Source organism: Metopolophium dirhodum, chromosome 1 (assembly GCF_019925205.1).
Source record: "Metopolophium dirhodum isolate CAU chromosome 1, ASM1992520v1, whole genome shotgun sequence".
In the NCBI taxonomy this organism is placed as follows: domain Eukaryota; kingdom Metazoa; phylum Arthropoda; class Insecta; order Hemiptera; family Aphididae; genus Metopolophium; species Metopolophium dirhodum.
In genome coordinates, this window is record NC_083560.1 from 108,399,489 (window position 1) to 108,417,275 (window position 17,787).

General features: G+C 30.0%; 1 pseudogene; it reads right to left on the reverse strand.

The window, feature by feature from the left end:
* Positions 1 to 2,272: 2,272 nt before the first annotated feature.
* On the reverse strand, positions 2,273 to 2,813 carry LOC132933643 (zinc finger BED domain-containing protein 5-like; annotated as a pseudogene).
* Between the last annotated feature and the right edge of the window lie 14,974 nt (positions 2,814 to 17,787).

Genomic DNA, 17,787 nt, shown 5'->3' on the forward strand with positions numbered 1-17,787 from the left:
TTCCTGAAATGTATTGGGCACAATAATTATTTACGTTTGTCCGTAAATTGTGTACTGGTCGGGCCGCCGTGATTAACCATTTTTCTGCGTTACAACGTCTAGAAAAACGATAAAAAAAAAAAATCATATTCGGTGGGCCGCCTTGTGTATACTGTGCGTAATATTATTATATAGACGCGCCAGCTCGTGTCACGGATATTAAAAGGTAAAAGTACCGTTCGCGTTTACCTTATCCGATCAAAAACGGTTTTTACCCAACGTCAAAAGTACAAAACGCTGATCGACGTTTACCCGGGGTGCATGCATGTGGGTACACACACGGTAAAAGGAAACGTATTCCGGCGGGGTGGAAACGATCGCTCGGGGCCACAATACACCGTTGTAGACGTGTGTTCATGCGAAATAAACCCAGAACATTATATAAAGACTGCAAAATATGTGTTTGAGACCCGGGTCTACGGGGAATAGGAAGTACCTACACATGATATTATTATTATTGCCACGACTGTAATATTTAGTCCACGTGAACTTCATAATAATAATAAAATACCTACAGGATGATTATTTCAACTGAGACCCATTATATTATTATGACGGATGGGGTGGGGCCGCGAGTCTCCCAAAAATATAAGGCGACGACGACGATAATATTAATTATTAATACTAATTATCCTTGTAACTACATTATGCACTACATTTTTTGAAGGTAATATGTTGCATAAATAATAAATAAAACAGTTCAATTAGGTAATACAAGAAGAAAAAAAATCAATAATGGTAGTTAGTGAAAAATGTCAGGATTTTATCTATATTTTGCAAAATTTAATATTATTTTAAATAATTAACTTTGCCGTTGAATCAATAAATTATTAATAATTATTATAATATGTAATTTTTACTAGTTACTCTTAATTTGTCAAATATACTCAAATATGCATTTATATTTTATATGCAATGACGATAAAATATGCAAAATACAATTTTAAATAAACCTCCTTGTGCTATGAAACATATTTATGCATCACTTACATCGTTATGCTGCCTTTCTAGTCCTCAGCCCAAAACAAACGAGCAATGTGATGGGTAGGTTATGTCCGACGATTGTTTATGTAAGATGGGTTTGTTAATGTTAATCGTTTGGCGGCCAAGTTAAGTTCACCCACAACTGTTGACTAATGGTAACATTTCACGCCTAATTATCAGACCTCGAGACTTATAGCACAATAAAACGACTAAATATGTGCTATACAATATGCAATAGAAAGTTACCTATTTTAGATAGGTATGCAAAGAAAAAATAATTTTCTGCTTCAACCCATTTAAGTACCTATAGGTGCCCCAATTTTTAATGACTGGTTCCTGATGCAAATATATATACCGATGGCTTAATTCAAAAATGTTGTAGGCATGTAAATAATATAGAATTTTACAGTAGAGCCAATTCATTTTTTTTAATTTTGTAGGTATCACTGAAGAGATTATGCAATAATTAAACCAAATTGAATAGTTATGATGCACTGCTTATTTACCCTATCAATAGTATATAAGAACTATTTATGAGTAGAAGACATTTTAAAGATAAATAAATTAAAACTGTACTTAACACATTTATTTAACACACACTCAATATGGCGGGAAAAATTTCGTAGGGGGTATAAATGTTGTAAGTGCTCACTTAACACATTATTGCAAAACTGTTATTAGTACACAATTATAGGACTTAACACATTTTAGAAATAACAATATTTATTTATAGTACTTATCACATAATAGTCCGCTATCTATTGACTTAAATAGGTATGTACAATATCACTTACCACATATTTGCAAACATACAATTATTACTATTCTTATACTATTATGCACTTGACTCATTTTCATCAAAAAATGTACTTACAACATTTTTGAATTAAGCCATCAATACATAATGTGACGTTATTTTTCTTTATAGGATGGTAAGTATTGGCGTAAATAAACTAGAGCAGCGGTTCCCAAACTGTTTTTTCCGCGGTGCCCTTTTAGAGGCACCAAGTTAGCCACGGTGCCCTGCTGTATATAACATGAAAGATAGAACAAAAAAAGTACTCATTGAGAACCAATTTTATTAATTTTATTAAACCTAATACAATCTAAGCATTCTAAGCTACACAACTAATTTAATTATAAATTAATGTATTTTTAAAAAGATAAATAAATAAAAATTATTGTTATTATGATTATAATTATTACATAAAAATATAACAAATGAAAAATATTTACAATTTAATTTTAATTAATGTGATGTATGTGGCTGCTTATTTTGGCACAGTTTTGCAATGTCAGGTTTTATTTTTGATAATTGGAGTCGGAGGTCAGGTTCAACATTGAGGCGATTGCGGTATTTGGTTTTAGTTGCAGCGTATGACGAAAATCCTGACTCGCATAAGTAGTGGCAAAGGGTAAAAATAGTGTTTTCGCTTTCTCGCTTAAACCTTCATAACTTTTGTCTTTCAAACTTAACCAAAATTTGGCATACGCATTGCTGTTGAAGGAAGATTTTAATATTAAGTCAGAAGTTAAATCGATCAACCTTTCGTAATCACTTGAAGATAAGCTTGAAGGTTTCATACAAACTAAGAATGGATTCAGTACCCATTCATGGTCTTTCAACAATACTTCCCGATCTGCAGGAAAATATTGCTCAAAAGAATTTTTTAGCTGTTTGAGGTGCTCAATAATCTCGTTGACAATATTAGTAGAAGCCTGCTCATCATTTTCTTCCAAAAAGGCTTGCATTATTGGAAAACATTCAAATTTGCCTTTAGTAGTACACTGTGCCCAATAATCAATTTTCCTTTTAAATGCACTTACTTTGTGGCTGGCATCAAAAATTGTCATAGTCCTTCCTTGTAAGGAAAGGCTGAGCTCGTTCATTTTGCTAAAAATATCAGCCAAGTATGAAAATTGACAGAGCCGTGTTACATCATTCATGATTTTACCCAATGTAACGTTGTGGTCCATTAAAAATGAAAGAACTTCAGTTCGTAATTCCATTAACGGCGTAAGAGCCTTGCCAAATTTTTCGTCAAGCATACAAGTTGCTATATCAATAAGACATGGTTTTATAAGCGTTTCAGCAATAGTATGAGCTTCACCTTTTTGAGCAATGCGGTAGTTCACCATGTAGGAAGCTCTCAGTGCATTTTCGTTGTCAGTTTGAAATAACAGACTAATAAGTAATAGTTAATTGAATACATCGTCTGACATGATTAGAATATAATAAAGGTACAATCAGTCAACAATCAACAATTATTTGTAATAATTTATTACCCATAAAATCATATCTAGTAATAATATTATACTGATAAATATCAAACCCAGTAATTGGGCATATGGTTTTTATATACATTTTAAACTTATGAAACGTAGACCGCGGCGCCCCCAGAAAGTGCTCGCGGTGCCCCTAGGGCACCGCGGTGCACAGTTTGGGAACCGCTGAACTAGAGGGTTTTTCTGTAATTAAAGTATCTCATCTTTATTGATCTTACAATATTATTATTATTTTTTTTTTTTGGGGTAACCCGCGGCAACATAGGCCATTAGGTGTGGGGTAGGGCACTGTAGGTTTTTTATATTGGGTAGGTTGGTACACGTGTTTGTTGTGTTTTGGCAGAATTTCTAATGGGGCACCCGTAGGTTTCTGCCGTGCCCCGAGTGGGGGGATGGCGGCACTTGTTCTCCGGACACCGTGACTTGCACGGAGAAAAATGCCGCCCGGTGGTCGAGGATCGAACTCGGACCGGCTGTGCCGAATCCGTCGCGTTAGACCGCTCGGCCACCTCGTCCCCTCAATATTATTATTGTTAATACATTAAACAATTATTATTAACCGTAATTGAAGAAACAACATTTAAAGTCTATTATGCGTTCCTTAAAAATATGATTTACAGTACGTTCATTTTCCAATTTATAAAACATTGATAGTAGGTAATCTTTACCTCTCGTACAAAGTGTATCCGATATGGTCTAGTAAGGTCTCATAGATTTATTCAATTAAATGATGACTAAAGAGACTTCAGTTTTCTTTACATAATATAATACACATGGCTCCAGATTTGAAAAGATCAACATGAATTGCAGCTTTGTCGGACGTTTTTTTAACACTGGATAATATAACTTTATCGGTGGGCTTTGACTTCTTCTCCCACCTATTGAATACTATGTACCTGCACACACGTAACATGGATAATTTTCGTGTAGTGTTTTAAGCGCTGTAGCAGATTTTACCATAAAAGGCGGTGCATCAGTTAAAAAAACAACACGTCCGTCGGTATTAAGAAATTACAACAATATCGTTTTATATGACGAAAATCGCATAAAAACACACTAAAATGGTTTGGCCCCAATGCATGTGTACATTTGCAACGGTAAGGATTTGAAATTAAATTTTTAAGGCGTGATCGGAAAAGAACAGCGGAATCCATCCAACAAAAAAAACACATCAAAATTATCACAAAAATAGCAGAAACATGACAAAAAAAAAAAACCCGAAATATGTAAAACAAAATACTAATATTTTTTGTTTCATTTCAGTGTAAAATTAAACTTTAGCTTACTCTGCTATAGTTTAAAGTTCTTAAAAAAGTATAAAATGCTATAAGTCTTGAGCTCTGCTAATAACATTGTACCTATTCGTATAAAAATAATACAACGATTTAATTTAATTTAATTTTTATAGTTATGCATATTAACTTTACGTAGTCTTTTTTTTGTTTTTGATAACTTTATAATGAACTAATATCATATATTTACAATAATCTTATAAATCTACATAATAATATAATTACTGCAGTATTATAAATAATTATTATTAGAATTGGGCAATATGTTTTAGGTTAATAATCCGTAGGAAACATAAGACAATAAAAAAAATATTGATCATAAATAATATTACTTAATACATCAATAAGCTAAGTTAGACTATACATTATTATATAGTAAGTAATATTGTGTTTTGAATAGTATATTATTATGTATTTGCGTATAAAACAGTTGCATCAAAATTTTCACTAGTTTAAGACACAATGCTATAGTTACTACAAAAGTTTGAAATTATTCATTTTTTATTTTTTATAAATATTATTTCATAAAACTTTCAAACAGTTTTAACCTTGAAGTAACCTTGAATTACACAATATATGTGTATCTCTTTTCATTTATTTTCATCCCTTTTATTTGAAATCATTTTTTTAAATTTTTATACAGTTCTAAAATTTGTTTTTAGATTATTTGATGTCATCACAAGACATTAAACATGTGGACTATTTTTTTCACTATCATATTTCAATTTTGTTTTTTAATTTTTATCAAATGACAGCATATATTTTTAATTTTATATTCCAAGGTAAAATATTTTTCTGGGAATTATATACAGTATATTACAAAAATCTAGTTCAAACAAGTAGTTAATAACTTATAAGTAATTTGTATGAAATTGTAATTTGTAATGACTTTAAATTATCAACCAAAAAAATGGGGAATAGGTAACCACTCTGCTGTACAGTAGCTGTTGAGTGTACTTCGTCATTGAATAAATCACTGTATTATAAGTATTTAAAAATTTTGATTTCAAACGTTTATGAAACATTTCATTTTTTTTTTAACTCCAACATCAAGAACTTATGAAGAACTTTGTAGTATATTTCTATATTTATTTCCTAGTAAAAAAACTAAAAATATCTATTACTAGTACAAAAAGAGACAAAATATTTTTAAAATTACCTACACCAAAAAAACGATAGTCAATTTTATCAAATACTGGTTTCCATAATTTTTTTTTTTGTTTGTCCCGTTATTTACAAAAGTACTTCCTTAAAATTATGTTTAATTTTTATCCCTTAAAAGTACCAACTACATTAATTTTCTTGCCAGAAAAGATATCAAAGACAAAAATCAAAGTATTTTTTTCTATACAACTATCAATCAAGTACATATACACAAAATTAAAAGCACGGACTTCACTGTAAGATCAATATACACTCGTCGCTCCGCTCTAAAACAATTCCAAGAACGTTCATACTTTTCGAGATAATTGTTAGTATTTACTGTCTGTTAAAAGAATCACCGTGCAATATATTATACCTATACCTAGGGTGTATATTTATGTAGCCCTGTAGTTGGATTTGACAGTTTATTGCTCGTTTAGATCGTTATATATTCAAGCTGACAGATGATCCAACTGACATATCCTGTATATACGCGGCCAACGGGCTAAACGTTCAGTTGATATATCGAACTACGCAATATTATATACGTCTGTACAATCCTATGGTATATCACATAATAAAGCATCACTCGTTATATTATGCGAATTGTTCGCAAAACCACAACGCAATAAACTATAATAAGCTTTGTCTATACACCGATGATAACTGCTGAAGTATACGATGTTAAATGATTTATTATAGTGCCTACCTGGTGGAAACCCTTTGAGCGCTGCATAATAACATTTTTGCGGATTTCGTTGCGACCCGTTTTGCGCACATAATTATTATTATATATAAATTACGGAAGCCCATATTTTACTGCTGCAGATATCTATAAGACGAGAATTCGCACAGAAATGAAGATGTGTAATTTACACCACCTCGAGTAGGTAACCGAAAATAGTGTTTGTAATTCACACCAAAACATAGGGGTTTGTAAATTGCACCATCGGGGTAGTAAAAAATATTGATTGTAATTTGCACCAAAATGAGAATCTATGTCTTCGATTATTTCATGATCGGTACCCTCGTTGACGTCAAGACGACTCTGCGGACTCGAATGACAATTATTATAATTGTTCGTAATTACTATGACTATCAGATAATAGTAAAATTACAAAATGTCCTAATCGTCGTAATCACATTATTGCACATCATTAGATTTATTGATTTGAAAAAAAAAACAATGCATTTATTGTATTATTAAATATTATAATATTATAATGATATTTTTGTTATAAATGATTGGTATTAGGTAGTTTTAAAGTCAATACCGACGTACCGTGGAACGGTGTAAATAGGTTAGTGAAATAACCACTCAGAATTTAAAATGGAATATTCTGTGTCGTTGGCTTCTCCCATTATCCCGGTATCTTATACTTTACTCTAATAATCGATTTGGATTTCGTTGAAAATTACACACGTTGTATTTATTTTGGGTCAATTTTGGTGCAAATATTGACTACAACCTATTTGCCACATATATTTATATAATTGTATATATAATATTCAACCACCAACCACCTGGACGACATCAACTGACTGTAGTGGGTGCCTACACTTAAATTGCAATCAGACTATTAATAAATATAATATATTATAATGTTATAATACTTATAAATATTATCAAAAATATCTAATATTATTTTTTAAGTTTGTTTGATAATTATGTAAATTGAGAAACTGAATAATAAATAGTATATCCATAGGATGTAAGCGCGTGCCGTCCATGGTTTGTGTCAGTGTAATATTCTGAATATTATAATAATCGAATCGTGCAAATTATTTTTAATGACGTTCTTATTATAATCAATATAATAACCAGGGAAGTCACTGTATGCTGTAAAGTATATAATATGTGTCAAGTGTACCTCGTCATTCAGTAGGTCACTGAAATGGATTTAACTTCAATTCAATGATAAACCATTGTATACGATGAGAAACGATCTACTTATATTTCTGAGGGTCTGAGGATATTTTATTATATATTTAAATTAGAGTGCCTATGTAATTTATTTTCTCATACTATTAAATAAATTAACGCAACATTATATGTTGGCATACCTGATGCCAACATACTGTTTAAGCTCAAACTAGAATGGTGTGAATAGGTTCATGGAATAGATAGCTTAAAATAAATCTAAATATTTTAAAATTATTTTTAAGTATAATTAATAATAACATATTATGAAGTGGTAATAAGTTTCAAGTCCTTAGGTGTGAATAATATTTTTAAAATTATAACAATAACTAAAATCGTTATTTTTCGTTAAAACGTCCAATTTCAACTTTAAAAGATCAAAAAAAAAAATTTGAATTTGTATTTTTCAGGTTTTGGGTTTCTGTTAGAACAATTTTGAAAAACCTTGTATATATTAAATTTTCACGCCTTAGATATTAAAATTTAATTTTTTATAAATTATTTACTACAAACTTATTTGCACATTTTTGTGATTCTAATAAATTTCGTCAAAATGTTAACAATTTGATAAATAATAACACAAACAATTTGTGCCTGAGTTTTTAAGATTTTTTAATTTCTATAAATATAACTTATGAAGCATGATCTTGTAAAAATTGTACAATAATTACATTATTTAAAAGAAAATTTCAAACACCTTTACTTAAATATTGAAGGTTAATTTGGATATTTTTAAAATGTCATTGTGTAAAGAAAATTATAACTGAAGTAATAGTAGAAGGTATCAAATACGATCAATATTTTAACATAAATATGTTTTTGGACTGGGTACAGATATTTCATTTTTCTAACTGTTTTTTTCCAACTGATTTTGTAAAATAGACGTTTTTGTTGTCACGGTTACTTATTAACAAAAACATAGTTGTGATTCATAATATTGGTAAAGGAAAATTCGTGTGACATGCTATACAATTTTTTATTTTGAATAGAAGGTTTCCTGACATAATAACAAAAATCATTAGAGTTACTATACAAGTCAGTCATGTAACTTCAATCACCCCTAAAAAAAAAGTATGTAGCTTTATGTTTGAATCTTTTTAACTTCTCAATAAATACAACTATCGTAGTGAATCATGTATTACATTTTAAAACCTAAAACATATTTTATTTATTTATTTATGCATTTATAAAATAATTTACAAATGTTCGTGATTTTGACTAATTTTGATAATATTATGTGAATTTTAAATGTTTATAATACAATTTGTTACTATGTATTTTAATATTTTTGTACTGAAATTAAAATAAATAATATCCTGTTTGGTAAATGGTACTAAAAATATTGTGAAAAATCTTTTACAGTTGTTAATTATTGAATTACAATAAAAAAAAAACAAAATCTAATAATTTGTCAAAACTGGTTTTGCGTAAAAAATTTCAGTTTTCCTTAATTTTTCTTTTTTTTTTTGATTTCTCCCTTCCCCACATTTACCAACTAAATACGATTTTCTACCGGAAACCACATCCGAAGTTGGAGATCGATGAACTGTGTATACTGTAAAATATGTACACAATCACAAAAATAAACAAAAAAAAGGTAGGTACATCATTATAAAACCAACAAATTCATCGTTCCGTTCAGGATCTAAAAAGTCTGGTTCATTATTAATTGTGGTTGGATAAAGTATTTTTTTCAGTATGAAATGCTTACAGAATAATTAATAGCGTCAGAATTGAATGGATATTATTCACATAAAAGTATAAAAACGACCATTGCCATCGTACAATGCCTATTCGATATAATAATGTAGGTTCTTTTATACGTCAGTACCTATCATTTTTACCAACTTTTATTTTTATAACTATTATATTATGATATGTTATTGAAACAACAAAATGTATTTTTATTTTTTTTTATCCTTATGCCCAGCATCTGTGGTCATTAGCTGTTTTTAGGGTTGTACTGTGGTGATGGTAGGGTTTGGAACGGTGAGTATTTGTGTTTGGTAGAATTTTTAAGTGGACACCCAAGTTATCTGCCGTGCCCGGGGGGGGATGGCGACCTTTCTCTCCGGACACCGTGACTGCCCGAAGAAAAATGCCGACCGTAGCCGGGATCGAACCGACATCGGTGCGCATCACAACCGTCGCCTTAGTCCGCTCGGTCACTCCGTCCCCCAAAATGTATTATTGACATTCATCGTATTCATCAGCTAGGTGTATATTCGGTAATATACAAATGAAAATATTTACATTTTTCTCGTCAAAAATAAACATTATGAAGGCCGTACTTGTAATAAATATTATATTTTTAAATGTACGGTATAAATTGTTTTCTTTTCCCGTTCGGTTTTAAATTTCAAACACATTTGTGTGAGCAAATATAGTGACGGTATTCTAGCCATTCATGACACATTTAAAACGTATACCATAAATCCTGCCATAGCAGATTCGACACTAAGGCGATTTTTATCGGCAGTTTATACATTTATTCGCGACACTGTTAAATACATTAGTCGATGGATTAACAGACACAATTTAGTGAACGGTTTTTATAACGGTAATTTTTTATCATCTCTATTATATATTATATAATTTAATGTTTGATACATTTCATTCAAACCTATAGCGTTAATGGTTCAGAAAAATCTTTATGATATTATGTTGTTTGATACAACCAGAAATTCTCTGCCTATGGTTCAAGTAGTTAATACTGTGTAGCCGGGACAATAATATTATTTATAAGGCCAAAACTGGATAACCCTAATTGGCCTGATTTATTAGATACTTTGCAGTTTATAGTTTGTAGTTCATCGTTCATGCAATAATAATCAATGACATGTTATCATAATAATGTCCACAGTTTATATCGCTAATAAATAAAAATTTGAACTATTTATTTACGATAGCAATTTAAATTTCTGTTGGGAAAACATATGAAGACCCTTGTGTTAAAATATTGTCAAGCTTATTTTTACCTACCAAGAAACAAAAGATTCCATAAATATTTTGAAAATTATGTTATTATAGATAGATGAATATCATATTACATACTTAAATATTATGATTAAATTATTTCCGAAAGAATATACCCCCATAGGCTATAAGTATATATATATATCTTTAGCATAGCAGTTGGTCAAGAAACTAGGAATTTACGGTTATAATGTTTTTTTTGAAAAATTTAACTTACAAATTGATCGTTTCAAAATGTTGAACCTTCATTTTTTCAGTGTATAGGTACAATAAATTACACAAATTAAGTAGATACTTTTATGAGACGACGTGTAATTTGGAATTGGCCTTTTAAGAGGTGTAATGTAAATTGGCCTTTTTTGGGCATGCAATTCGGATTCAACCATAATATATAAATTGTGACACACCTGCGTGAACTATTTATTTTTTTTAACAATAATACTTTTGTGAGCCAGAGATGACGATAATACCGCCTTTACGCGATGCCATCGTCTTAGTGAGCAATATATTACCTATACATTTATAACCAGTGACATGACAATTCAATTATTATCAATATAATATTATGTTTCAAAAAACAGGTCAGTTCTAACCGACGGAGGGTATTATAATAATATAGGTAGGTGGGTACCCAAATCGCATGGCTATGCAGTGAGAGCTATCTTTATTATTATTACCCATCAAACCTTTTTTATCTGAAGGCGACACGAGCAATTATTTTAGGTAATCAATATAATATACGCATTTTAATATTGAATATTATATGGATTTAAAACCAGACACACTCATAGATAGTATACATACTGATCCACATGAACGAAACGAGTCGTCGAATTCTAAATACCTAACATGCCTCAGATTTCGTAATCGCCGAGTATATCTAATAAATAATAATATAATAATAATACAACTGAAACATAAAACACGACCGGCGTAGTATTATATACACCGGTAAACTGGTTAGTGGTTATACGGTTCAATACAAAACATAATCGAATAATCGAAATAGATAGATATTTTCAGTTTTTCCAGCCATACCAGTATTTTTTTAACATTCTCTCCTAACCTTTTTTCCTATGTAGGTACCTACAATAATTTATACTTGTAATATTAATTAAAAAATATCGATTTTCCATACGTTATTTTATATAAATATAGAATTTTTTTCAATCAGTGTAAACCATTGAAAAGATATTTATTACTATCGTAATAAAAATATTGTGATAGGGTGTAAACAATTTACTTACTTACGTATGTTTCAATATTTTATTATAACTACTTATAACTTTCATCAGTATGTAACTAATTTATAATATTATTATTTGTATTAATTAAACAAGAAAAAGTTTTGCGACGGGATGCCTTTTCAGTTGTAAGCAAGAAAGGGTGCATAGAAAGTTATACCTATTATGCATAGGTAGCAATAATCAAACTGATATTGATGAATTTCTCATGTGGACGCTCTGCGAAAAAGCATTTAAACGATTAATAATCTAATGGCGAAATAATCGTTCGTGAAATTATTACTAGGTATAGGTACACTAGGAAAAATGTTGAAAATCCAAGTATCAAGGGCCGAGGACGTGTGTGAATTAGTACAAAATATGTCTAGGATAGCTAACAGGGAACACGTTAGAGTTTCGGGACCTGCGAATAAGGGCTGCATTCGTGCAAACACTAATTACGTGATAAATATCAGAGTTGGATAATTAACAAACAATTTAATTTGTAGTCTGGGTGGAGTTTGAGATGCGTGTCGTTGACATGGGCCACTCTTGCCAAACTTTGATTAACACCTAAGCCAATTGCGTGCAAATCGTGAAGTGGTTAATGCAAATTCTTGCAAACCACGCGCTAAACAATTGCATAAAAACTTACACATCTCTCCTTGGATTGGGGACTTCCACGTTTATTTTTGTACGATTCATCTTTTCGGGCAGCCACATCAGGAATTTTTTTTACTAGAAATATCATAGTACGATATATCGCAACAAACATAATATGACGTGTGCTGGGTTTCGAGTTATTTAAATGTTTGAAAAAAAAAGATAAAAGAAATTCTCTTTACATCGGCGTACTGTCGAGTTCATTTGATGTATTTTACGGGGCAAAAATTATTTCCGCCGTTCTCGGATATGTTATTATATGCAATATACCTAACACATCCGGTATCGTTCGGGATGAAACAATTCAATGCGGAAGTGGACGTTTCCGTTTGAAAGTAGGGAGGTTCGGACGTCGATACGTGCACAAATATTTACGTTTGAGATACAACTTTGCAGATTTCTCAATATTTGGATAAAAAAAACTGTGCAGAATTTTCATATTTTGTTACTGCAGGAAAATATTATTAGACGATTTACCAATCACTCGGACGACCTCTACACGACCAGTAATAAGTTTGAGGACAGCTATATAGGTTAGGTACATAATATCAGACAGTCAAATTGAAATCGCCATTGGCATACCAAGCATTGCTACATTTCCACTAAAAATTTGGAATTTATCAGTAGTGTCACAATAGGATCAGTGGTCAAGATAGGTTAGATATTAATAATAGAAATAATAACGATTCAGCTGAAGTTACGTACAGAATTGTATTAAGATTAAAATATATTTAGCATTGTCAAAAATGACTATAATAATTATATTATGACTACAATAATTATTATTGTCTTTAGACAAGACTCCAGTAAGACACAAAAATAAAAAAATTACAATAAATAAAACACACATCATTGTAAAATCAATACTTTCATCGCTCCGCTCAGAATCTTAAATGTAGTAATATTTCAATTAAATATTATTTTACATAACATATTTTTATATGTGTGGTTTTATACTTTAATTAAATTATATTATAATTTAGCTATTGCATTCCATAATCTTATAAATTTAAATTGTGATAATAAAACCTTATGTCAATGGTTATCTAGGCGAAATGTCCTAGATCAGATATTTGTTTGTAGACTGATGACGTAGACTTTACATTTGTGCATCGATTATCATTAGAGGATAACATGAAAGCCAGCTGATTTATATAATATTATAACAAATGGGTAGGCAGGTACAATCGTAAAACGTATAATATAATTACTATTATTATTTCATTTAATATTTTTCGTTTTTCTGGGCACGTGACACGTGTGGTACCTATGTTATGAATTCCATGTTTTTTCACACCGTAATAATTATGATATATACTTACTATTTGTGTGCGTGTTTGTTTTCGTTGCTATGAGTGAACATACATATTTGAACTTAATATATCTTCGGTGTCAGTAACAGGTGCGATTCACACCCCCCAAAAAAAACAACTAAATATATACATATTATAGTAATAAAACGATTTATGCGAAGTGATGGGTGTGTACAAATAATTAATAAGTTAAGTGTTGCGTGAATGTTGTGTATTATTTTATTTTAACTCGGTAACAAGTATACTTACAACAGTATCAGTTATATTGGGCCAATGTACAGTATACCACTAAATTATTAAACAATGAAATAAATAATATTATTTAAACATAATATGTCAAACGGCGATAAAAACGATGTTTTCAACTGTAATGTTTAATACATTGCGTCCTGCTAATGTTTCTGTTGATAACTCGGTAAATACTAAATTTGTTTTCGCAGAGACTGATGACATTTGAAATTCATTTTATGGAAAACGCACTGTAGCAACTGAACAGTTGAGAATATACAATATTTCGATTGGAAAATCAGATTTTTCTTTGTATTTGTTTCTTTTTTAGAATCTGAATTGATATAAAACAATGTAATCGAACAATAATGTTATTAATTTAGTTCGTTATACTGATAAGAACTTAGGTTCAACTCTTATTCCCAACTTTTAATTCAATAATTAATTAATTGGTATTTGATAGGTAATTGTATAATGTACTGTTTACTTAAGTTATTATGGTGGCTTAAATAAAAATCGTCTATTTCAAATGGCTGGCGAAAACTTTATTGCTTCACAGAGTAAAGAAATCATACAACGTATCCTATGTAATGTATCCTATATTATATATAGGTACCAATAATGTTCATAATTTATTAAATGCCCTCCCTCTCCTAATAAATGCTAACCAGCTACTGGCCCGGGGCCATTATAGATATATATTATTAACTATTTACAATTTCCCTTGAATTACGTGTACATTAGTATGGAAATTTTAACGTAGGTATAATATAACTTAATAACACTGCAATACTAATAAATACAGCAGTTGAATAAAACTTGAGGGACATAAAAATGTGTGTGTTACCCAACATGTGCACTAACTGCTGTAAGACCATCGTACTATAGTAAGTGAATCAATGATAAGTGTCCATTTGTGAACATAATCCATAGCCCATAGGTATATCCACTATCCATATTACCAAGAGTTTTGACCATGTAATGTTATAATATATCATATTATATCGGTAGCAAATCGTTTAATGGGAAAAACGAATTTCTTCGCACGCCAAACCTTATCAATTCGTTAATAATAATTACTCCACATGTATTAGGTTTATGGCTATACTCGGACAATAATTTAAGAAATTAATTATGTAAATTATCATTTTATTACGCAAATACTGGGTATTCAATAACTGCACTTGATGGACAAACATATCAAAGCAGAGGAATACAAAAAAAAAAATGTTACTGTGATAACCTAAAGAGCAACTATAATGATTTTAGATAAGTTTACATATATTATTATGTTAACAATCTTCTTATCATAATAACGTATAATTATTTTAAGAGATACACGTGGGTCGCACAAACTGGACGGTTATACTGATAATAGTTTGTATTGTGTTGATCGTTAAATAATATTCCAATGATGCACAATAATAATAATTATAGTCCTACAATTATTTATTTACGATTTACTTTTTAAGAATGATAAATAATTAATCTCGTCGTATTGTGCAACACGTTTAGCAGCTGGGACATTATGATATAAAGTTTTAAAATAAAAAATACTGTAACTGTAAGTGTAGGTATCTATATGGTTTTTTTTTTTTTTGAAAACTGATTGTAGGTACTTTAGAAATTATTATGTGTCTCGCCTGCAGAGGTTTAAAAAAAAAATCGTAAAAAAACCGATAAAACCTTTGAGCATGTGCTGCTGCAGGTTATTCGAAATATTGACGATTTTTTTGTTAAACCTATACAATATCCGTATACACTTTTAGTCATAATATTGTTTTTCAAACGTCAATAATTTATAACGATAGTACATAATATATAATGTAGACGAGGTGAAACTTAAAATAATAACAATGCCGAAAACACAAGTACGGTAGGTAGGTTGGTAGGTACCTATATATACCCATCTACCTATAATGAATTCATTGCAGCTGGATTATAATGGCTGCTTTCGTATTGATTTGTAATTCTACCCCGGTAAGGTTATAATGTACTTCGCCGACGGACGCACATCATTTTGGCCATCGCATTATTCGACTATCGTTTAATGTTCAACATTTCCGAAATGCGTTTGAAAAATATTGGGAAATTATTCATAATATTATTATTATGCAAGTGATTTATTGCTTTATCCGATATTTATGTTTTTTTTTACCGGAAACGTGCTCATAGATATACACTCACACATTGAGTTCTCGTTACTGTAAGGCATCTCCAACTGTTCATAAGCCGTCGCACACCACAGGTACACGCGTCTTTGAGAATTAGTTTTTCGTATTGCAAATATTGGGTTGGATGGGATTCGGGGGCGCGGGATGGGCCCGGGGGAAGGCGATTCGAAAATTTGAAACCATATAACGATACATCATCATATAATATTTCCATAATATGTAATAATTTAATAATATATATTGTATATCATGTTAGTAAATATAATACGGTAAATGTATTATTTACATTTTCTAGTAAATGCCGGAATAACGTAAAATCGATGGTGATGTCTTTCAAACCTTGTGCTGTAGAAAGACTTTGTGCACATTTTTATATAGGTACAACTGAAGCGTGACGCAAATTTCTTAGGGTTTTCGGGAATTTTTCTGAAAAACTTAGAAAATGTCGAAATTGACTGGTTCAATAATAATATTATATATCTATACAGTCTGTGCAGTTTGGCTTTCAATACATAATAATATAATATAAATATTTTACGTCAAACTTTTTAGGGCACTTTTTTCGCATGAAAACAAGTTGATAACAACGGCAATAATATACTAAAAAAAAAGTTCAAAAAGTTATTATATTAAAACCAATACTTTCATTGCTTAGCAAATAAATTAAAACAGTAATACAGCTTATAAGAAAATATCATTAATTATGAAAAAAAAAAAGTATAAAACATTTTGCACAAAGTAACAAAATAATCGTATATAATCGGAATTCAAAGATATAAAAAGAGTATTTGCCATTTAAATTTGCATGAAGACTTTTCTGAAATTTTATTAGCGTTTGTTACAAAAACAAAAATAAGTCCAAGAATTTGTTTATTCTATTATTAGTTAATCTGAGTAAAAAAAAAACATGTAATTCCCTCGTTCCTACCTACTATTATAAATTCTATAGATTATAAAGTTCAATTTTTTATGAAATTCATCAAAATCAAAAAGTTATTATATAAACATTATAAACTTCTATGCAGTTAGTTAAAAATTCATAAAACTAAATATAACATCTAGGAATTAAATATTTAATATAAGATGCATCATCAGTTTTTTCCTAGAATAAATATGAAAGTCTAGCGTAAAGCCAAATACATATTTTATGAGCGACTGACGTTCAAGTTGGATGACAAAATTGGATATCATACATATTACATAGGTATAATAGCGATATTTAGCCTCTAACGGTTTTTGTCATTAAGTTATTATTTTAACAAACATTAGGTAATCATATTATAAGTACTTGAAACATTTCTCCATTACTTAGATTATCTTTTTTAGGCTCAGTCAAAATGCTTGAAAAAATCCTTAAGTTATAATATAGGAGACCTACAATTTTCAGTGATTATTTATTTTAGTATTTCTCATTGTTTTTAGCTTTTATGGTAAACAAATATACACATTTTTTGTTTTCAATACGTCGGCTAAATCGTTGGACAATTCGTTTTTTAAGTATTTTGAAGTAAAGCTGCACAATATAATTCACAAAATATGAAATAA